Raw genomic sequence first — 24667 nt, forward strand, 5'->3', positions numbered from 1 at the left:
AAGATTAAAGATAGATATAAGATGAGCTATTTTGTTTTCTTCCACACCTAAAAATGTCACTTTTTTGTGTAATGCCTATAATACCTTGTATTCTCATTACTGTAACAGGGCGTTCTTTAAAATTTAAAGGAAGTTAGATGATTAATGATTTTGAAAAACTTGAAAAATCCAAAAATTATGTTGGTAAAATTTTTGTTAAATCATTGTGGTTGCCTCCACTGTGAGCAAAAATTATACCTTGCTTGCCTTGACCATAGCAGACAATTTTTTTCACTTAAATTGCAGATTCAATATTATTTAACCTAATGCTTTTCTCCAAAGCAACTTACACCAATCAGCCACACCATTAAAACCACTGACAGGTGAAGTGTTAAGCTACTTACAATAATTTACCCCATCATTCAGCCAGGTAATTTTTATTGTATAAATTCAGGGAAAATATCTTTGTCAAATGTACAGATGGGACAAAACACTATTATAGTTATGATAACAGTGCATCTAAGGCATTTTTGTATGACTTGCAGAGTGAAAGACAAAGTAAGCTATGATCTTGTAAACTTAATTTCTGTATATTTTAAACATCTGTGAACCAAATTATCAAAATGTCTACATCCAGGGCATACCCTGCCTGATTGTTTTTCCCTTTGAGATAGGTTGCGGACCATGGTGACCCGGTGTTAGAGATACCTTTATTGATGACTGAAACTGTAGCATTAGACAAGCCAGAAATAATTTTGTTACTGCAAATATTATTAAATATGTTGGTGTTGCCATTGTTACACACAAAAACACCTTTTATTGAGGTATTTCACTGAACTTTTGGTGACATTTTTTCATCTATGGACCAATTGTGTTTTTCAATACTATATACTGTAATGGTAATACCATAATGGTAATCACCTAATGAGAACGAATTAATTGCATTCTGTGAGATATGAGTGTCTATAAGTTTCTGTAGCTTGCAAAGGAGAAATATAGTTTTAATTATGAAATATTTTGAAATTTGGAACAGAAAGCTATTTAAAGCCTAACCCTAACCCTTTTTTCTTATTCAGTATGATAATCTGAGACAGACAGACAGACAGATATACATACACACACACACACACACACACACACACACACACACACACACACACACACACACAGAGAGAGAGACAGGCTGAAGGAAAGATATTGCACAAGGCAACGTCAGTATATACATGAATAACACTGGAATCACACTGACAAGTATATAAGTGAAAAACTGTGTGCAAATACATACTACTCTCATTTAATTTATTTTAAATTTGTTTCAGTGAAGTAAAGAAAAATGTAGAAAAGTATTTTTTTTAAGATATTAAAGTTTCGCCAGACTTTCAGTTTATAAACCTTTGGTGTTCATAATAAAGACAGTTAAAAATGGCCAGAAGCTTGTGTACATTGTACAAGTTTGTAGGATGATAATGAGTCAACCACTGGGAGGAATTATAAGGTTGATGAAATCTGATTTTTTTTTCAGTTTTAAATTCTTCTGAAGGTGATGAAATAGTGAAATGAGTTTTAGAAGATTTTTGTTTCTTATACCTTTATTAGAGTTTTCAGAATCTAAACACTGAAGGATGTTTATGTTACTTAGCTTTCAGAAGTTTTTTTTACCATTGAAATCTAGAATCCAGTCTAACTGGTCACAAGTGTATGTGAACCCTTTGAATTATCTGGATTTCTGGTTGAATGGCTTCTAAAATGTTATCTGACCATCATCTAAGTCATTATAATAAATATAGTCTTAACAAACAACACATACAACATTTGACATAACCACATCTTTATTGAAAAAATGGTTTAAACAAATAAGGTTATTGATGGAAAATGTATGCAAACCTCTGAAATAATAACATCTTCAAAATAGGATAATTGAAGTCAAGTATGAGTCAGGCATTCCAGTCAATTCAGATTTGAATTTTACATGCGCTGCCATATAAAAAACCCCCACAATATTGGTTACCTGTACAATATTTACAAGTGCAATATGGCCTGATCAAAAGAGATTTCAGAGGATCTCAGAAGAAGAGGAGCTGAGCTCACAAGATTCTACAAGGTTACAGAAGGATTCTAAGGACTTGGGCCTCCATCAGTCTAGTCATGCAGGTAATTTAAAAATGGAAGAATTTCAGCACCACTGCTAGTCTTGCTAGGACTGTGCACTTCATAAAGATCAGCGTGAGGGCACACCACACAATCCTCAAACAAGTGACAAAGAACCCTAGAATGACAGGTAAGGATCTGTTTTATCTTTTGTGCTTAATAATGTCTTTGTTTATGAGTCTACAATAAGAGAAACATTGAACAAGAGTGGTGTTCATAGGAGGTTACCATGCAGGAAACCACTGCTCTCCAAAAAACATTGCTGCTCATCTCAAGTTTGCTACAGACCAGCTAGTTCTGTGGACAGATGAGAAAAAAATTTGAGCTTTTGATAAATGTACACAGCGTTATGTTTGGAGAAAACAAAACACTGCATACCAACACTTCATCCCAGCTGTGAAGCAAGGTGGAGGGAGTAAAATGGTGTGGGGCTGCTTTGCTTCCTCAAGGCCAGAACAGCTTGCAATCATTGAGGGGTCAATGAATTCCAAGCTGTGCCTCCAGCAGAATGTCAGGGCATCTGTCTGTGATCTAAAACTCAAAAGAAGTTGGGTCATGCAACATGACAATGATCCAAAACACAGGAGTAAACCAACAACAGAGTGGCACAAAAGAAAGAAAAAAGAAAGAAATTCCGTAATTCTGTCCTAACCTTGATCTGAAATGTTGTGGTATGATCTCAAGGAAGCTGTTCCAGCAGACATCACAAACATGTATGTGAACTGAAATAGCTTTGTATAGAAGAATAGCCAAAATACCTCCTAACCCCCGTTCAGGTTTGACAGTGTGGTAGCTGCAAAATCAAAGAGTCACAACAGATGGAGAGAATATTGCTTAACAAGCCTTATTTCATGGCAAGCTGGGGACTCTGTCTGCACAGTCACAGGAGCCCACAGAGAGATCCGACATACAGCAGTTTCTTTCGTGCTTATATTCTTTGTTGGTCACATCATATGGAAAATGTAAATAACCACTTTACACAGCTTGTTTACCAGACTTTCCCAACAGTAGCCTTCTTAAAAAACAGTATCCACTCCATGAGAAAGAGGAAAACACTTTTGTTTCGTCTACATATCACCCAGTATTGAACCTCATTACATCCTCTGCTATACTTCTTATCCTACTACAAAGGGAAACATCTGCTGTACAGGGCATTCCTGTTGAGAAGGTCTATACATTCCATAGGTTCCTGTTTATCAGACAGGACATTTGTTTTTTAACTGAGCAGAGCATAAATCATCTTCAATCAAGGTTAAATAGTTAACTTCTCTCATTCAGTTAACTTTTCTCATTTAGTTACAAATGCATGTAAGCATGTAAGTTTGCCTTCTGTGAAATAAAAGTTTCAAAGTTGATTTTCTCTCATAACACTTACAGAAAGCATTTGGTTGAGGCTACTGCCAATAAAAGACGTTCCACTAGTTATTAAATCCTGTCAACTCTCAATTTGCACAAGGGTTGCATTCCAGAAGAGGGCAGATAGTTAAAATCATGTGATGCAAGCTTAATTTTCCTATAAGAAATAACTGCTAATGCCATAGATGTGTTTCGCTAAACACGTAAGCAGTACAATGCGCACCTAAACGACCCCACATTTATGATGTTAAATCTTAGCTTTCAATTGAAGACAGAAAAGAAACACCAAGAATAAATGCAATACAGTATATATACACACACACACACACACACACACACACACACATTTTCAGAACCGCTTGTCCCATATGGGGTCGCGGGGAACCGGAGCCTACCTGGTAACACAGGGCGTAAGGCCAGAGGGGGAGGGGACACACCCAGGATGGGTGCAATACAGTAAGAAAATAATATAAATACTGTAAATAATATTAAAGTACAGTCCCAATGTTATAAGTAGAAAAGGAACTAACATCCAGAAAATATTAGTTTCCATTCTTTACATTTCATGCCATTACCATTTATCCAGGCTTGCTTTGTTGTAGTTGAGAATTAAATTTCTACTATTGAAAAAGACTATCTTGAGAATAGAAGAGAAGAAACATGAAATGATGGGTGTGAGGTTGGAGGGGTGAAGCAGTTATGGAGAGAAAGAGATGAGGAGGGTTATCAAAGTCTGAGTCCTCTCCTGATGAGAATGTCAACTGCACAATGGGTGACATGGAGAGCTGGCTCTTGCACCACTGGAGGTGAAGGATTCCTCTAGACTTAAGGGCATGCCCTGCTTCTTTTTGAAGTGGTTGCCCAGAGTGGACAGCACTGAGATGCTCAAGCAGGAAGGCAAACATTGTAAACATTTTGGTTCACATAATTTTGAAAAATTTATGTATATTGAAACATATTTTTGGGGGGCATAGTGGGTTTGGCCAGGTCCCGCTCTCTGGTGGGTCTGGGGTTCGAGTCCCGCTTGGGGTGCCTTGCGACAGACTGGCGTTCCGTCCAGGGCATATCCTCTCCCCCTCCAGCCTTGCACCCTGTGTTGCCCGGTTAGGCTCGGGATCACCGCGGCCCCATTTGGGAGAAGCAGTTTCAGACAGTGCGTATGTGAAACATATTATTGTTAAATGTAGGGTATGTTATTCTGAATGTAAATAAAACACAGAAATCTTGAGTTGACTGTGTAAAGGTTTACATACTTTCTTCATTAATGACCTTGATTGTTCAAACCATTTACTCAAGAAAGATACGGCAATTCAAAATGATGTGTATGCTGTTTGTGAAATAAGACCGTCTTTGTTATTATGACGTTCAGATTTTAGCAGCCATTTATGCAGCAATCCAGATAATTCTGTAAGATTCACAAATATTTTTTACAACTTTATGTGACAGTTACAACACCTTGATGAAGACAAATGTAATGTTAAAACGTTGGTATTACTAACCAGAATAAAAACTGGAGCTTTAGAGCACAGAAGTTGTTTTTAATGTCAACCATTTATCTGCCTGTTTTCAGTAACTACTTATCCAATATAGAGTGGCCTGGATTCTAGCCTGGGAAGCACAGGACTAAAGGCAGGATACCTCCTACATTGGACTTCAGCGCATTTCAGGGCAATCGCACACACTTCGATGCGGAGGCTAATTAAAATTTACCATCACCTGAAGCACACCTTTGGAATGTGGAAGGAAGTCAAGTTAAGCAAACACCTGGTAGTGCAGTGGTTAGAGCTGCTGCCTTTTGACCCAAAAGTCACATATTCAGATCTCACCTCCAGGTCTAGTACTCTTGAGCAAGGTACTTACCCAAAAATTGCTCCAATAAGAATTACCCAGTTATATAAATGGGCAAATAATTGTAAAGTAGCTTTAGAGAAAAGTGTCAGCTAAATGAATACATGTAATTTAAATCAAGCAAACATGGGGTTAACAAGTTAATAACAGGAGCAAACAGTTTGATAAGGAAAATGTTCTTTATAAAGATTACAATGATGTTATTAATGGTTGTGTACTTTTGGGTAATTTCTGAGTGAATTTGTGTAGTACAGTTTCACTACAGGAATGAATTATAAATTTTCCTCTAGGAAATAAAGAGAATGGCTAAATTTGGTATATGGACTTCTTGCATTACAGATGGAATTTCAGGTTCTGTTGGTTTTATAAGATTCAAACCTTTCAGGGAAAGATGTTAATGTATATATGTGTATTCTGTCATCTGTCTTCTATGATGAACTGTAAAAATATCTTGAAAATCATATCACTTGGGTATAGCTACATGACTTGATGGAATTAAATGTAAATGTAATTCATTTGCACCACTGTAAAGAATAATAACCTGTTTCCACACTACATACCAATATAAAGAATGAGAGAAATACATTTTTCAACAGGGGAACTGTTGACATGTGGAAACAACCAGAAGATATCTACTTGACCTGAGTGACAAAATTATGTTGAGAAAGCTTTTCAAAATCCTGTAATGACTATCAAGTTGAGGCAGAGAAGTAAGCTTGACGTTTTCTTTTCTTTTAACTGTTACATACAATAATTGTATTTTGGTTTCACTACAAAATAATTAATTGGAGTAGGAAGTAAACGTTCAGTTATTATGGTTCTGCGATTGCATCTTAGCTACAGCAGTCCACATATCTTCCTTTCAATGGTAACATTAGACCATCTACTATCTGCTTTCGGTATCTTAGAGGTAGCATAGAGGTTAATGCTGATGCCTTGCAATCTGAGAATTCCATTGCTGCTGTAGTACCCTTGAGAAAGGTACTTAATTTCTCCAGTAAGAGTACCCTGATGTGTAAATTTGTAAATAATTTTAAACATTGTAAATCACCTTAGACGAACACATGAGCTACAAAAGGAATAACATCAGAATACAATTTATAAATTGTCAAGAGTATTTCATTCATTTATACTGAACACCTCATCTGTAGCTGTTTTAGCAATAGAGTTAACAATGAAAGCATTTGGCAATAAAACAATTTATAAGTCTTGCCGTGGTATTATACATGGATGTTTTTGAGCTTCATTTCGCTGCCCTTTACTTTTTTTTTTGAGTAATTAAAATATTAACATGTTATTATAGTAACTGTAATCCAGTAATATTATGACTGTAATACTAACACTAATTAGCCTACATTCTACATACAAATACATTTTTATTAATTTTATGTAGCTATTGACTAAAAGCCTATAGTACATGTAAATGTAAAAATGTGTTTAAGGTAATCTGCAAGATTTAAAGATTTTTCAAATGGACAGTTCACAGCTACACAGTAGCAATTTTAGTAGGGTACTGCTCTAAAAAGAAGCTAGACCACAACATGGCATCAGGGCCAAAATTTTTAATTCAATATAAAACAGAAATATTCCTTACTTGGGCAAAGTTCCTTCCTTGTATGGCTTCAGTATTGAATTAACTCAATAAATATGTATTGCAAATATATGGGTTTTTGTTAAAGCAAAGTAATAAAGCACGGTGCTTAAATATGTGATGAGAATAATGACATTAGGTTTTTGTTCAGTTTCTGGCATGCATCTTTCTCATTTCACACTATTAGAAAGCTGATGGCTTTCCAAGTGTCTGGCAGTATCCTGAATGAAACCTAAACAGAAAAATATTGAGCCAAGCGTCGTCATGCTGACTTAACCATTTCAAATTCTCACCCACACTCACCCACCAACCTACCCATCCCGTGCCAAGTGTGAAACTGTAACTTGTAGTGCTCTGCTGTTGAAATTAGTGGTACACAGCACTGCATCAAATATTAACAACGATTACAAGGTTAGGAAATATGTTATCTTTGTTCCAGTCTTGCCACGAACAGCTATTCTTAATCGGTTTATATTAAGGTACTTTTGTCAAAACATTGCTTTTTCTGTTGCATTAAAATTCTCATGGATATTCACAGCCACACAACTATGTTTTAGCACATATTTATTCCCAAATCTAAAACTACCACACAAGAGACAAAGAACAGATAAAGGTAATTTTCATATCAGTTTCATAATACCAAAACGATTAATTAAAAGGGTAATGTTTATTTGGGACAGACATTCAAAAGCACATGTAAACAGCTATAATGGCAGGATGTCTTCATAAGGAGCTGCATTTATCAAATATATATCAGTCACTTAAAGAGGTAATGTTAAGTGTTGCTACTGCCATATGTACACACAAACAAATCACAATGTGTGGTATTGATAACTAACAGATTACAATAATAAATTACATACAATTCATTTTTCATGTTTACTGTGATCTTTCATTTGTGTTTGCTATTAGTTGAAGATTAGGGCAGTCTGGGCAATAACCTGGGGCCTTATCAGTAGGTGAGCCCCCAATGGCCAGCTGTTAATAAGCATTAAGGAACAGGCTAATTCTTTGGTTAGTTTGTTACTTTTATTATGCGAAACTCCTGGAAAAGTGTCCTTTTAAATAAACCTTTCCATTGAACTGTTCAACTAATTATTTCAACAACAGTAGGAGGCTTTATGCTTATGCAGATTACCACTTATTTTGGTGATAAGATATAAAGAAACAATACAAAAATTAGATAAATGAATACACAGCCTGTTGAAGCTTACCTCTAAATTTGTAAATCAAGATGCAAACACTTTGTTCATTCCAACTAAAAAATATGATGTTCCAGCAATAAAAACAATGAAGCCAGATGTTGTAGTGGCCCTCCTGCTGTTGTTACTGGCAGAAAAACTGACTCATCGCCTCCAACTCAGACTGTGAGTAACGTTACAATAAGAGATGACTCAGCACTTTGGTCTGGTAATATAGGTGATGCAGAACAATGTACTATACTTCAGAAAAAATTCCCTCAAAACAATGAGTCTATCCTAGCAAGGCTGACACAGGAAAAGTTACATTCAGACGATGAATAAATGATAGGTTACTCTCCATCTTGTGATTTAGAATTTGTTTGTACAGTTTTTGATAAAAAAAAAAAATATATATATATATATATATATGAGACTTACTGAATGTTTATTTCATACAATCACTTCAACATCCACTTGAGCGTACAACAAGGTACAGATGAAGAGGTGGCATAAACAAATGACGCTCAACAGGAATTCATAATGTTTGAAGAATGGAACCATGTCATTGCTGATGATAGGTATTTCTCTTCTTATTATATACAGCTGTCCATCAAATAACAGTTAATTTTTGTAGTGAAATAAGGATGTTAGGCAAATTCCCATTGTGAAGGAGTCAAACTACCATTATTTCTTATGGGGAAAAAAAACAGTTCTTGAATAAAAGATATTAAATTAATTTAAATACCAAAATAAACTATTTTTATGCATGACAATGACAACAAAACCATATATTTTTATCAAAAATGATTATCGGTTGTCGAATGCTACATTTTTATTTACTATTAATAACCCCATTATTAAAAACTGTTTGTCCTACTGCAGGTTCCAGGAAGTCTGGAGCATATCCTGGAAGCGTAGGACATGAGGCATGATAAAAAGAAATAAAATTCCCAAAAACACTGCCTATGTCTTTCACTCTATAAAGCACACTGACAATGTGCCCTCAGAGACTCTGCATAAGGTTACTTACAAATGTCTGATGTTAGATTATCTTCAACTGATCATCAAATTAATGGAAAAATATTCTGGCTATGAGATACCATGTGTGTGTCTTTATTCCTAAATGATACAAATTTCAGATACAGACCATTACAGAGAATAAAATATCAGTTGTTGACATACAGTAATTATGTAACAGTCAAAAATGCTGCTATATTGAATATTAAACCCACTATATGAAAATATTTGTACTGAACTCTGTATGTGTGTATTGTAATATAAACATATAAATAGCATCTAACTTTATTATAGCTTTGAAGGTCTGAGTAGAATACATTTCAGTTCACTCATCCATTAATATTTATTGTAAATCTAAAAGAATTTTACTTAGCAACATTGTAATAGCAATGCTAATGCTGCAGTTCAAAAGAAGGTTAAATTTTAACGGCACATGCAAATTTCCAGCTTGTATTGCAGCTGATGACTATATATAAAGTCTAGTATTCATACATTTATAATATTCACAAAATGATTTTTTGTTTTCATATCCTACTTAATTCACTTACAAGGTTATTTACATATTTGGCACTCCAAATTTCTATGACTGTGAATTGCTTTATATGTTTAATTCAAAATTGCATGTGAATCAGGATGCCATGCAGTTAAGAAAGCACCATTAATTATTTAGTAATGCATGCAAATACAATTTAACCCCCTTTGTAAATATCCTTAATATGCTTAGATATTATTAAGCACAACAAATATTAAAATATCCGAAGTACTATTTTCATAGAATTTATCTTTGTTATCTGATAACACTACACAGAGTTTGTTGGAAGTCGCTTTGGAAAACAGCATCTGCTAAATAAATAAATGTAATGTAAAATAAATGTAAGATCTTTACTTTTTGTTTGATAAGTGTATAATTTTTATCTTAACTATTTTTTAAAGTGTATAGCGTAAGCCAAATTTCACAACAGTACACAAATGATTTTGAGGTGGTTGCGATCCTATAATAACAGGGATTGCACACAAAATCTTTTTTCAAGGAAAAAACAAATCCTTAATTTTAAATGTTCCGTTCCATATGTAATGCCTGGTGAGGAAATCACTGCAGATTAAATATACATATTTTTAAAAATATACACCACAAGGAAACTGTGTAAAGACAACAACTGGCAGTAATACCAATACGTTAGTGGGAGCATGTAAGAAAGCTACTTTAACTAAATTTTATTCTGATATAATTTGGACATAGAATGATAACAGTAAATTACTGTTTGTAAATACATAAATACCGTTTTGATACTGACTGATACTGTTAAGCCTAGATGCTATTTGCAAATGAGACTTGCATATACAATGAGAAATTTATGGATGTTGGATGAAGTAGTCATTTGAAAAATTAAAGTCATACACCAGGTCAGATTTACATTGCAAATTGGTACTTCAGAAATAATTCAAAAAAGAAAAGAAAAAAAGTCACACTAGTGTATGATTCTCTGAACAGATAATAATAAAAGGTACATAATGATTCCATCCTCAAAAAAGACACTCTTAATGAGATTATATGGGTCATTTTTACATTCAAAATATATCCTGATAGGTGGCAGTCCCCACTAACTTTCCCGAATATGACATGAAATAGTTATATAAATGTGTAACATGCTTTCAGATAAAATGGTAAAGGATAAGTAAATTATCGAATGCTACAGCTGAAAAGAAATTCTTTTATGTCTAGGTCTATATTTCTACAAACTCCCAAGTGAAATGTAAAAGGATTTTGCCTCAGATGATGCCGTGAAAAGATTTTCCTCAAATCGTATCGCAAGTTATATCTCAGTATTTATATCTAATCTACAGCTGGTAGTCATATTTTGTAATAGTGAACTCTGGACAACCTCTGGATAGTTGTGTATTTCATTATTATTATTCCTTGGTATGTTTTTTTTGTATTTTATTGTTTTTATTAATAATTAAATGCTTTCGTATGACTTGATGCAATACATCTCCATTCCTTACAAGCATCTTGGATCATAGGGACTGTTCAGTGAATGAAAATCTGAAACAGGCACCGCACAAAAATGTGACATTGTTCAGGTGTAAAGTTGAGGTTTGAAATGGGTTAGGATCATACGTAAGCCAAGTTTCAGTTTTAAATCTGGCCATTCCTTTGTATTCTCTTGTCAAAAAAATTTACCTTTTTGTAATTGTATTAAGATTATTAAAAAATTTGGGTACACTCATTAAAAAACTAAGAATCAAGATAAAATATGAAACAGCAGTTTCCCTTATAACTGCTACAGCTGAAATATGGAACAAAAACAATTTTGTTCCATATCCATCAGCTAAACACGAGAATATCTACAAAATAAAGATGTAATACAGATGCCAAACAACTCCTCTGACACACTGTCAGGGGAGAAAAATGTAAACTAGACGAGACATCATGTTCCATAAAATCAGCACCAAATGAAAAGTTATATCACCTCCAGCACAAGTCCAGACAGCGAAAAGCTAATCAGCTACCGCCGTAGTTTTGGATAAAGACGTAGCCCTGCCACTTATTGTTGTTCCTTTTTTGGAAATGTTACACAATGATCAGATCACAAAATGTCTTCCAAAACATCAGCTATCCTCTTACACTGTGACACAGCAACTTCAACATCATAAAGACAAGCATCCCCACTGCGAGTGCAAAAATACTTGGTGCTTTTCTGCCTTGGCGGAGTGCCAAAAGTCGCCAGACGGCCAGTTCTGGGGAACAAAAGCGTGTCTTCTGTGTGCCCCTTCCCCTTCATCTTCTTAGCAAAATTTGTGGTAAACCCCTATTTAACTGTAAAGTAATTCCACCTGCTTAAGGGGTGAACTGAGGTAAAGCTAAGCAACAAAGATTCGTCACAGACAAACAGTCCCTGGGTGCTACACACAGACCGTCACACATTGCTCACAACAGTAATTCCATTTTAACTGCGACACAGTGGCTGAATGGCAGCCGGCTCCTACCTGCTGTGAATGCTAATCAGTCCCGGAGTCTCCCACTCTCCCCTCGCCTCCTCGCTCTGTAGCCTCTCAGCAAGAGTTTTTTCTCCTTTCAATCTACGGATCCTTTCGGCGACAGCCTTTCCCGCGTTCCCCCCAAAAATATATTGCTTCTTTCTTCTTCTTCTTCTTTTCTCTATGAAAGAATAGTACCATATAATTACACTGCACTTCTTTGTTTTTCCTCCTTGAAGGAGGTGGAAAAAACTGATTTGGAGAGCGTCTCAGCTCCCTCTTATTTATTCTCTATTCTCTCACTTTTACCACTCTCTCTTCCCCCCTTCCTTTCTCTCTCTCTCTCTCTCTCTCTCTCTCTCTCTCCCTCCCTCCTTCCCTCCCTCCCTCCCTCTCTCGCTCTCTCTCACTGCTGTCTCTTTCTGTGTGGCACTCTGTGTAGTGTGCTGTCAATGTCCCCAGAGGTAGTGGGTCAGTCTGCCTGCCTGCCTGAAACCAGACACAATGCTCTAGATTCGGCGTGCCATGCCCTGCCACTGGAACACAGAGCACATAAAAAAAGAAAGGGGCTCTGATTTGTCAGTGGGCGAGACAGTGCCAGTAACCCGGTTAATCAGAGCGGCTTTAATCAACTAAGGCTGCAGAAAGAATAGTCGTCTGAAGTTTATTTATTTTTTATCAGTTTGCCATGTCAACGAAGAAGATGGCGGGGAGGGCGGGTATTTAGAGGGCTGGTAACGGATGGAATGGGAGCAGTAAGTAATGTACACTTTGAATAATATAATACGACAACTCAGGAGTAAATAGTACAGATTGTATTATGAGTTGGATTCCTTCAAGTCCTTCACCCATTGCCAGGGCTTTCAAACAGACACAAAACATTATGCTGCATGAATTAGCACAGTGAGAACAAACTGAAATGTCAAGGAAAAGAAGATGCACATGCAACTTGGACTGTTTTGTTCAGCTCTTTCCTTTGGCTTAACCACAAATACATATTCTGACTGGCTATACCTCTACTGCAAAAACAACAAGTCCATCCATAGCCAATTGTCTAAGCACACAGATCCTCAAACTTTATTTATCTGAGAATATTGAAAAGATAAATCTGCACACCAGTCCACCTCAACAGGGTAATGCATTGTACATGCATTCATTACCACTCGTTTCCACAAATTTTCACTTATGTCACCATGTTACAGTGTCATGCTATGAAATTAAGTTTCGGATTCCAATGTATTTCTCATACATTTCAAAACAAAATTTTGGCAACAAATATCAATATTGCTCAGTTCCTCAGCTAAAGCACAATAAAATGAGCCGTCTACAGTTCATCAAATATTGCATGTAATGGATTTTTATTGAAGAATGTAATTAAATAATATCTGTAACATTCAAACTGTCTATACATGTTATTTATGGCAATGTACTATAGCCTCCACTGGGTGTCCTCAAAGTTTTCCTTCCTTGCAAGTTCTTTTTCAGTGCCACAGAATCACATATAATTGCAAAATTTATCCCAAAAGAATAATTCCCCATGTTTTCTTCATTGTTCAAATGGCAGCTTACTGCATGCATATTAATATCAGCTGGCTACAGAACCAAATGCATATTTCTTGCAGATAATGTTATTACCATTTAACCTTAATGAACTTTGATGGGTAACAGCAAAGACTAACCATAGCTTATATTTAGTATGCTTGGATGTAAAATGGTGTTGATAACAAAATAATTCGATGTATTTATTAAATTATTTGCAATAATTTCTCTTTATATTTTAATAAAATGTAGCTTTCTTCTTGTAAATATATTTAATATATTTTAAGAGGTTTACAATGTGTTTTTACAATTCTGAACATGTCATCAGTGACGTCTAGTCCTTGGCTAAATTTTAGTAAGACTGCTTTGCTGATTCTGAGAGCAGTAGAATCTACAAACTCAGTGTTTATGTTGATGATATCTACAACCTTATCTAGGTTGACAGACAACTGCTAGCCTTGGGCTTTCACAAGATACCTGTTGTAGCTCTAGACAACAGTCGTGGTTGTAGATGCTCACTTGGTCTGATGAATGTGATGCTGTTTTTGCTTGGTGGAAACACCTGCAGTAATCCATCCATCCATCCATCATCAGTAACTGTTTATCCAGTTCAGGGTCTGGTGATCTGGAGTCTATCCTGGGAAGTACAGGGCATAAGGCATACACCCTGTATGAGATGCCAATCCATCACAGCAAAGTCATACACGTACTCATTCACTCATACATACAAACACTGAAGTCAATTTAGTTACCCAAGAACCTGAAAAACATTGCTTTGAACTGTCAGAGAAAACTCACACAAAAACTGGGCACCACACAAGCAGAGCGAAATTAGAACCCACACCTGAACCCTGATGTGAAGCACCAGCATTTTCTTATGTGCCAACATGCCACCTATTTGCATATTAGAATACCTTTGTGGACCATACTGTCGGCATTATAAATGTTAATGTGGTGGAACCATGAGAACTTACAATGTAAAATTTTCTCCAGCCTTGTTCAGGCTCATTGTTAGAACATACTAACAGTCCTTGTTGAAGTCTTCTGTACCTCCCGCTCATGCTTTTTCCAGCTGTGGCTCCACCTTCTGTACTTACTCAGAAACATGACAATTCTTATTTGTGTCCACCTCTGTTCCAGTCTTGGGAACTTGGGTTTCCTTGACCTCCCATATCACACGTCTCTAGTAAAGATATCCGTAAATTCCTCATTCTGGGTGCTAATGAGGCTTCCTGTAATTCCTTTCAGATGGAATATCTCTTCTCAAGCTACATGTTTGGTACTGATGCCTTTATCAAACTCCACAATGCCCAAAGGAATTTGTTGTAAGGACAGCTTACTTGCTGTCATCTCCCTTTGAAACCTTCTGCACTACTCTATGCTCTGCGGTTAACTTCTTGATAATGTTTCAAAGTTCAGTCAGTGCTATGCTTTCTCATCCAGATTCCTTTACAAACTGCTGTCTCAAGATCTTTAGCTTCTGCTTTACCTGATGGATTTTGGCAATGCTTCTATTCATTACTTTATTTTCTGTGCCACACATTTCAGCAACAAAGCTGAACAATGACCGCACTCATGTGGATCTCTTTGCTTACTTCCGCCTTTTCTGTTACAGTTTTATCAGACTGGCATCACTTTTTCTTGGCAACAAATAACTGGGCAATATACTGGGGCATGCAGCACAATGAAAAGTAATTCTTGTGCATGGTGACATTCATCTGCATTTCACATATTTCTATCTGTAACTGATTTGTAACAGCTGGATTGTTCTTCTTCATCCTCATATGACAATATAATTCCTAATTATGTCTTCACTTTGTGGAAATGCCTGTTGCACTGGATGGTATCCAGGCTACCATGTCTCCTTTCCATCGTCCCTCCACATGCCTACACCATATTCTTCGATTTCAGTCAGTATATTCCTGGTAGTCATTGGTGTAAATCACGTGAAAGAAATATAATTAATTCAGGGCAGCATAGTGGTTCAGTGTGTTGATGCTGGTGCCTCACAGCACCTGGAATATGTGTTTGGGCATGGGTTGAAATCAGGCTCAGTCTGTAGACAGTTTGCACGTTCTCACTATGTTCTTGTAGGTTTTCTATGGGTGCACTGGTTTCCTCCTACAGTCCAAAGATGTGTTTCAAGTGGACTGGTGACTCTTAATTGCCCTTAGTGAGTGATTGTGTGACTGAATGTGGGATTATCCTATGATAGGATGGTTTCCCATTCAGGGTGTACCCTGCCTCACTTTTGGGAAAGGTTCCAGACTACTTCCCCCCTGCATTAGGACAAGCATTTATCAGTAATGAATGAATGAATTATAATTTAGAATTTTAGGCCTCATTTAAAGGTCAGCTGAGGTGGTGGATAAAAGTGGATAAAGGTACTAAGGAACCCCAAGGGGTTTTTCATAACAGAACCTCATTACTCTGATAATTTATTTTAGTTTTTCTTTTTTAAAAAGACCTTAGGTAACAGAGAAACAGCATATTCAAAACCAAAACAGAATTTATCTCCCCTTGTGTAATTTTTTGTGCATTCCTTGTTTTACAAATATAAACTTTGTCTTATTTTTTGTTTGTATAATCTGTAAAGAGGAAATTGGTTATTTATTTATTTTTTTTGCTTTTCCATCTGTCTTTTCCCCGAACATTGCTTTAATGAATTTGTAACCTTGACCTAAAACGACGTACCATATCAATTGGGAACTGGGTTATCAGGGTCCATCCAACTTAAGTGCACATACAAGTGCACATACACCCTTGTCTGTACCGTATACACACTGGCTCTTCAGCCTACGAAGATGGTACTTTGTCATGTTTTGTTCATAACTCAAAAGTAACTTTTATCACAAAGTCAGTCTATAAAAGGTTAATAATACAGATGCTCCTCAACTTATGATGCGAAATGCGGTGTGATACTCTCTTGCGATGCTGGGCAGTCTGCCACGTGGTTGCTAATGTATACAATCAACATTCTACACTGTTCTGTGTTTCCAGCGTTTTTCTGGGTATCACGTTGTGTTCTGTGTTTCCATCATGTCTATGAAACTCTCATCTGAGTCTCCTGCTACTGGTGGAAAAAAAAGAAGGCGGCAATTATTCTAGAGAAGAAATTCTAATTAGTATATTCATATCTATAATATTTATTATATTGTAGTATCTTCTGTTTTTTACTGTGTTTTTTGTTTCTTGTTTAGAAATTATTGTACTGTCTTGTGAAGTTTTGCGCACGTCTTGCACACGTGCACTTTATGTAGTCCTGTGTAAGAAGCTTTGTTGTTTTATGTAGTACCATGGTCCTGGAGGAACGTTGTTTTGTTTCACTGTATATTGTACCAGCTGTATATGGTGCAAATGACACTTTGACTTTGATGAAGGCGGCAAGCCCGTAATAGCCATCACATGTGAATCTGGGCTTTTGCAATCGACAATCTCAACCATCTTAAAGGATAAGAAGCGATGATGTGTGGTAGGTTAGGTATATTAAATGCATTTCCGACTTACGATTTTTTCGACTTACAATGGGTTTATTGGAACATAACCCCATTGTAAGTCGGGGACCATCTGTACAGTCATCCCTTCATTTATTTGCAAGGTATGTTGTGTAAAAATTTTATACAATAGCTAAGACTTTTTACTGGAATACTTTTATTAACTTTAAACAACATTAAAAATCAAATCAAATTAAAATTATGGGGGGGGGGGGGGGGGGATCTCTCCACAAACTTGCCGATTATGGGCTGATTTGTCCCATAATCACATCCATCGTTTTTCAGCTTCTCACCACGTTCACCAAGTTTACCAAGTTTCTTAATCAACACACTCGTCTCCAAGGTAACAGCACACTCTTCTCAATGGAGCTATTACAATCACCAACACTCAAAAACAGAGAAGAGCTCTAGACACGGTGTAAGCAAGTTGATTTAAACTGGTCTCATGTTATCCTTTTTGGGTATGTGTCACTGCTGTCAGTTGGGAGCATAAATACCAGTTATGAGAACATAATTAAAAGTAAATAAATTAACCGGAAAATGTTCATATTGTTGAAAATTCATAACTCAGCAGTTCATAATATGGAGCCAGTGTGTATCATCCTCTTTATACCCTTCTTAACTTCTACTGGACATAGATCATGATTTACATAACCAAACCATAACTCCTACAGTACAAAGAACACTATTTGTAAAACCACAGAATCTTTCATTCAACTGGCAATCGAAAAAAGAAGTATGATGTGGTAGCTGCAAAATCAGAGTCACAAGAAAGGTCAAAAGTATTGCTGAACAAGCTTCATTTCATGTAAACCCAGGAACTCTGTCTACACACTCACAAGAGCCCAGAGAAAGATTCGACATACAGCAGTTTTATACTTATATTCTTTGCTGGTCACGTACTTACCATACGGTAAACGTAAATATTCGCTTTACACAACTCATTTGCCAAACTGTCCCAACGATGGCCTTCTTAAAAACAGGATCCATTCTGTGAGGAGGAAAGCACCTTCCTCTTGTCCACATATCCCCCAGTGTTGAACCCCATTACATTGTCTGCTATCCTACTGTGATGGGAAATATCTGCTGCACAGGGCAGTCCACTTAGCAGTTCTATATATTCCATAGGTTTTTGTTTTATCAGACAGGCACTTTTTTTGACTGAGTAGAGCATAAATCATCTGCAACAAAGTTTAAATGCTTAACTTTTCTCATTCAGTTATAAACATCTCTAAGCATACAAGTTTTTCCTTCTGAAGAATAAAAGTTACAAAATTTATTTTTTCTCATAATGTACAGATACAGATTACTAGAAACAACACACACACACACACACACACACACACACACACACACACACACACACACACATTTTCAGAACCGCTTGTCCCATACGGGGTCACGGGGAACCGGAGCCTACCCGGTAACACAGGGCGTAAGGCCAGAGGGGGAGGGGACACACCCAGGACGGGACGCCAGTCCGTCGCAAGGCACCCCAAGCGGGACTCGAACCCCAGACCCACTGGGGAGCAGGACCGTGGTCCAACCCACTGCACCACCGCACCCCCTACTAGAAACAATATTCTGTTCATAATGAATTAGCAGGCGAAAGGAAGTATTGAGATAGGCTGTCAATATGCCCCTCCTCGAACCGTCACCTTAACGTGGTGGAGGGGTTTGAGTGCCTGAATGATCTCAGGAGCTATGTTGCCTGGGGCTATATGCCCCTGGTAGGGTCTCCCATGGCAAACAGGTCTTGGGTGACAGACGAGACAAAGCGCGGTTCAAAACCCCCTTATGATGACCATTAAATCAAGGTTCTCGTTTACCCCGCGCCCAGCATGGGGTCACCGGAGCCCCACCCTGGAGCCAGGCCTGGGAGGGGGGGCTTGCATGTGAGCACCTGGTGGCCAGGTCTATGCCCATGGGGCCTGGCCGGGCTCAGCCCGAAGCCAAGACGTGGAGCCTGAGCTAGTGCAGGAGGTTGAGAGATACCGTCTAGATATAGTTGGGCTCACTTCCACTCATAGCTTGGGTTCTGGAACCACTCTTCTCGACCAAGGGTGGACTCGCCACTACTCTGGCGTTGCCTAGGGTGAGAGGCGGCGGGCGGGTGTGGCCTTATTAATAGCCCCCCAGTTCAGCCGCCATGTGTTGGAGTCTACCCCGGTGAATGAGAGGGTCGTCTCCCTGTGCCTTCGGGTCAGGGAACGGTCTCTCACTGTTGTTTGTGCTTATGCACCTAGCGGCAGTGCAGAGTACCCGGCCTTTTTAGAGTCCCTGGGGGCTGTGCTGGAAAGCGCTCCCGCTGGGGACTTTGTCGTTCTACTGGGGGACTTTAACGCCCACGTGGGCAGCAACAGTGATACCTGGAGGGGAGTGATTGGGATGAACGGCCTTCCTGATCTGAACCCGAGTGGTGAGTTGTTATTGGATTTCTGTGCTAGTCACGGTTTGTCCATAACGAACACCAATGTTCATGCATAAGGGTGTCCATCAGTGCACTTGGCACCAGGACACCCTAGGTCGGAGGTCGATGATCGACTTTGTAGTCGTTTCTTCTGATCTTCGGCCATATGTCTTGGACACTCGGGTGAAGAGGGGGCTGAGCTGTCAACTGATCACCACCTGGTGGTGAGTTGGATTCGATGGCAGGGGAAAAAGCTGGACAGACCTGGCAGGCCCAAACAGATAGTGAGGGTCTGTTGGGAACGTTTGGCGGAGGCCCCTGTCAGAGAGGTTTTCAACTCCCACCTCCGACAGAGCTTCAACCAGGTCCCGAGGGAGACTGGGAACATTGAGTCCGAATGGACTATGTTCCACACCTCCATTGTAGGGGCGGCGTTTCGGAGCTGCAGCCATAAAGTCTCCGTTGCCTGTCGTGGAGGCAATCCCCGAACATGGTGGTGGACACCGGAGGTAAGGGATGCCGTCAAGCTGAAGAAGGAGTTCTCTCTCACGGGCTGGCTCACGGGACTCCTGAAGCAGCTGACAGGTACCGGCGGGCGAGACGGAACGCGGCTCTGGCAGTCGCCGCAGCAAAAACTCGGGCCTGGGAGGAGTTCGGTGAGGCCATGGAGGAAGACTTTCGGTTGGCCTCGAAGAGATTCTGGCAAACCGTCCGGCAACTCAGAAGGGGGAAGCGGTGTTCCACAAACACTGTTTACAGTGGAAGTGGTGCGCTGCTGACCTCAGCTGAGGATGTCCTCGGGCGATGGAAGGAGTACTTTGAGGATCTCCTCAATCCCTCCGACACGCCTTCCGTAGAGGAAGCTGAGACTGGGGACTCGGAGGGGGACTCGTCCATTACCCTGGCTGAAGTTGCTGAGGTACTCAAAAACTCCTCAGTGGCAAGGCTCTGGGAGTGGATGAGATCCGCCCCGAGTTTCTCAAGTCTCTGGATGTTGTTGGGCTGTCTTGGCTGACACGCCTCCGCAGCATTGCATGGAGCTCAGGAACGGTGCCTCTGGACTGGCAGACCGGGGTGGTGGTCCCTCTTTTTTAAGAAGGGGGACCGGAGATTGTGTTCCAACTATAGGGGATCACACTCCTTAGCCTCCCTGGGAAAGTCTATGCGGGGGTTCTGGAGAGGAGAATCCGACCGATAGTCGAACCTCGGACTCAGGAGGAGCAATGCGGTTTTCGCCCTGGCCGTGGAACACTGGACCAGCTCTAAACCCTCACTAGGGTGTTGGAGGGTTCATGGGAGTTTGCCCAACCAGTCCATATGTGTTTTGTGGATCTGGAAAAGGCATTCGACCGTGTCCCTCGTGGCATCCTGTGGGAGGTACTTTGGGATTATGGGGTTCAGGGCTCGCTGCTACGGGCTGTTCGTTCCCTGTATGACCGGAGCAGGAGCTTGGTTCGCATTGCCGGCAGTAAGTCAGACCTGTTCCCGGTGCATGTTGGACTCCGCCAGGGCTGCCCTTTGTCACCGATTCTGTTCATTATCTTCATGGACAGAGTTTCTAGGCGCAGCCAGGGAACAGAGGGTGTCTGTTTTGGTGGCCGCAGGATCTCGTCTCTGCTTTTTGCAGACGATGTGGTCCTGTTGGCTTCATCGAATCAAGACTTGCAGCGTGCACTGGAGAGGTTTGCAGCCGAGTGCGAAGCGGCGGGGATGAGAATCAGCACCTCCAAATCCGAAGCCATGGTTCTCAGTCGGAAAAAGGTGGATTTCCCCCTCCGGGTTAGGGGGGAGTTGCTCCCTCAAGTGGAGGAGTTTAAGTATCTCGGGGTCTTGTTCACGAGTGAGGGAAAAATGGAGCTCCAGGTTGACAGACCGATCGGTGCGGCGTCCGCAGTAATGCGGTCATTGTACCGGTCTGTTGTGGTAAAGAAGGAGCTGAGTCGTAAGGCGAAGCTCTCAATTTACCGGTCGATCTACGTTCCTACTCTCACCTATGGTCATGAACTCGGGATCATGACCGAAAGAATGAGATCACGGATAAAAGCGGCAGAAATGAGTTCCCTCCGCGAAGTGGCTGGGTGCACCCTTAGGGATAGGGTGAGGAGCTCAGTCACCCGGGAGGAGCTCGGAGTAGAGCCGCTGCTCCTCCGCATCGAGAGGAGCCAGTTGGAGGTGGCTCGGGCACCTGTTCCGGATGCCTCCTGGATGCCTCCCTGGTGAGGTGTTCCGGGCATGTTTCACTGGGAGGCCTCGGGGCAGACCCAGGACACGTTGGCGAGACTACGTCTCCCAGCTGGCCTGGGAACACCTTGGGGTTCCCCCAGAGGAGCTGGAGGAGGTGTGCAGGGAGAGGGAAGTCTGGAGGGCTCTGCTTGGACTACTGCCCCCACGACCCGGTCCTGGATAAGCGGAGGAAGATGGATGGATGATTGCTTCAAGAGCTTACCTGATTGCACAGGCATAATATTAGGGTTTAATTTTTATTGTCATAATGTTGCTGCACCCTTTCTATCAGATCTTCAGCATCCTTAAGAATCCTTTGAAGTTCAAAATGAAAAGTAATGGTAAAAATAGCTGAGAGCATGTCATTGTTGCAACAGAACAAGCTTGGAAGCCAGAAACAAAGATAGCTTGTCTTTCGGTGAACTAATGAACCAACCTTAAGGTAAACAGGAAATTCTGTCTAGGTGATTGTGAATGCTGGGTGTAAGCCTTAGCACTGAGCATGAATAAGTTAACATCTTTAATAGCCACTGGCCAATGCAGTGGTTGAGAATGAAACATAACTAAATGGAAAAAAATACTACAGACAGACCCATTGAAAATGGGTCAATGAACTGATAGTTCAGTCAAACTCATTAACATAATGCATTTTTGAAATAACAAAAAAATTTAGATCAAAAGGCCAGAGGTAGATAGTTAGAGAAAAAGTACTGTTGCTTTAAAAAAAAAAAGTATTCACAAAAAAATTTACTTGGTAAAAAAGTCTACTCAAGTACTGATGTTACTTTGATATACTCACTCACTTTTGCTAACTCCTTGTCCATGTCCTGGACAAAGTGGTCCAAAGACAATCTCTCCCCAAAGCATAGGGAGCTAGGCCAGTCTGAGTACACCCTGGTAGGGATGTCAGTCCATGCACCACAGGGTATCCGCACATGCACAAAATCACTCACAGACACACAATAAGGTCAATTTAGTGTCACTAAGTACATTGAAGTGCATGTGTTTGGACAGTGTGAAGAAATCAGAGCATATGGAGAAAACCCATACAGACACAGGGAGACAATGCTAACTCCAAGTAGACTGAGAGAGATTCTAATTTATGCCTGAACAACCAAGGCACTGTGAAGCACAAATTCTACCCACTGCAGCACCGTGACACTCGTGGGTTCAAATTAAGATTTTAATCTTCTGAATCTCTAGAAATCTTAGTAGCTTTAACATAGTTTTAACTCATGGAAACATACATCAACACATCTTTTGAATAAATGTAGTTGTGCCAAGAAAATATGTCAATGTCAATTAGATTAATTGCACAAATGCAAAACTAATGAAAGACTATGGTCTAGGTGTTAGTCAACTTACTACTGATAGCTGCTCATCCACTGTAGGGTTGTAGTGGCTTGGTGCCCCCTGATACACCCTGGACAGGACACCAGTCCGTCACAGGGCAATCACATACACTCACACATTCACACATTATGGGCTATTAATTGAGTCCATATCACCTGAAATACAGATCTTTGGACAGTGGTAGGAAACCAGAGAATGTAGATCAAAGCAATGCAAAGATGGGAAGAACAGGCACACTTCACACAAACTGAGCAAAGTTCAAAACTACGACCAAATGCCCGACCCAGATTCTGTGAGGGACCAATGTTTTATGAAAACAGCAAAAAAAAAAAAAAAAGTAATTCTACTGGAATAGCTCAGGGCAACTGCATTGATCAAACTCAAAATCACAGTGGCAGGAACAGGATTTGAACCAAGAACTGTTACAAGTCATTACCCTTTACCACTATTGCCTCTCCCATAATAAAAAAAAAATCCCAAACACAAAGTAACACTATTCCAATAACCAGCCAGTTCAGATGATAAAAATTCAAATGAAGATAAGACTGTACAGGGTTTGTCAATTCTATGTGTATTCTTTACTCAGTCTGGATGATTTGTCAGACAGTAGACTTGATATTCACTAGCCAGAATGCAAGTTATATAGCTAGTTTACTGCAGCTTCCCAAATGTGGTCTAATGGAGCTATATAAATAACATTCCATTGTTAATGTTGACACTCACATTCTGGTTGGAAAGCATGCAGAGCATGTTACCTAATATATGAACAGTGAACAATCTAGCGAAACAGCAGAAGAGCAACGACATACTGCAAAGTGTTTTTCAGAGTGGACGTATCGTTCAAATACACTGATGCCACCATCAGGCCCTACAAGTCGGGTAATTTGGCCAAGGTCTCATCTCACAGGGGGGCCTTACCTGTCCCAATGGTATATTTAATAATAAATATACAAACTCTTTGAGCTTGAATGCTTAAAGCTAAATAAAATGGAGCTGTCATGTCTTATATGAATAAAAATGTCCATTCCATTTCCTACATTAAGGTATTTTTTTATCACTCTTCCCAAACAATAAGGAGTCTCACAACATGAAATAGCTCAGACCTCATCTGAGCTCTCAGAGGGCATTGCTGACATCCTTTGGCAGAGAAGGATAACAGCACGTGTGTATCATTCAAGTTAGATAACCATAACCGACACATAACCAGACTGCTGGATCCAACGGGAGGTAGTACTGGACTATTAGAAGGAACAGGACAAAAGTGTGGGACAATGTAGACAGCTTTACTATAAAATTAGAAAAAAATATTTCCAATATTCAGAAATTACATTTAAAATTAAAATAAACTACAAATGGGGTCACACAAAACGTACTCAGAGGTCATACGTGAAAATTTGTCATAACGTGGGCAGGTGCAGCCTTTTCAGTAGAGAAATATATAATTCAACTAAATGAAATAAAGATAACCTCAAAAAAAGGCTGCTATTGACCACCCCACTTAATGTGTATGCTATATTAGCATATTAATAAACATATAAATTAACAAGTA

General features: G+C 39.4%; 1 protein-coding gene across 7 annotated transcripts in view; it reads right to left on the bottom strand.

Annotated features, from left to right (window-relative positions):
* LOC108942090 (zinc finger and BTB domain-containing protein 20-like) overlaps positions 1-24667 on the bottom strand; it is a 104079-nt gene that overhangs the window by 65861 nt on the left and 13551 nt on the right. For 4 of the 7 annotated variants that reach the window (XM_029255412.1, XM_029255411.1, XM_029255410.1 and 1 more), the window contains exons 2-3: positions 14158-14275; positions 12109-12280 (exon numbers count right to left, since the gene is read on the bottom strand). The gene's annotated coding sequence lies outside the window, so the exon portion shown is untranslated. Of the gene's footprint in view, positions 1-1852; positions 2425-2505; positions 2659-12108; positions 12426-14115; positions 14276-24667 lie in introns of those variants that run through there. The other 3 variants (XR_001966683.2, XM_018765168.2, XM_018765170.2) reach the window with 3 other exon arrangements.

This window comes from Scleropages formosus, chromosome 10 (genome assembly GCF_900964775.1).
Source record: "Scleropages formosus chromosome 10, fSclFor1.1, whole genome shotgun sequence".
NCBI lineage: Eukaryota > Metazoa > Chordata > Actinopteri > Osteoglossiformes > Osteoglossidae > Scleropages > Scleropages formosus.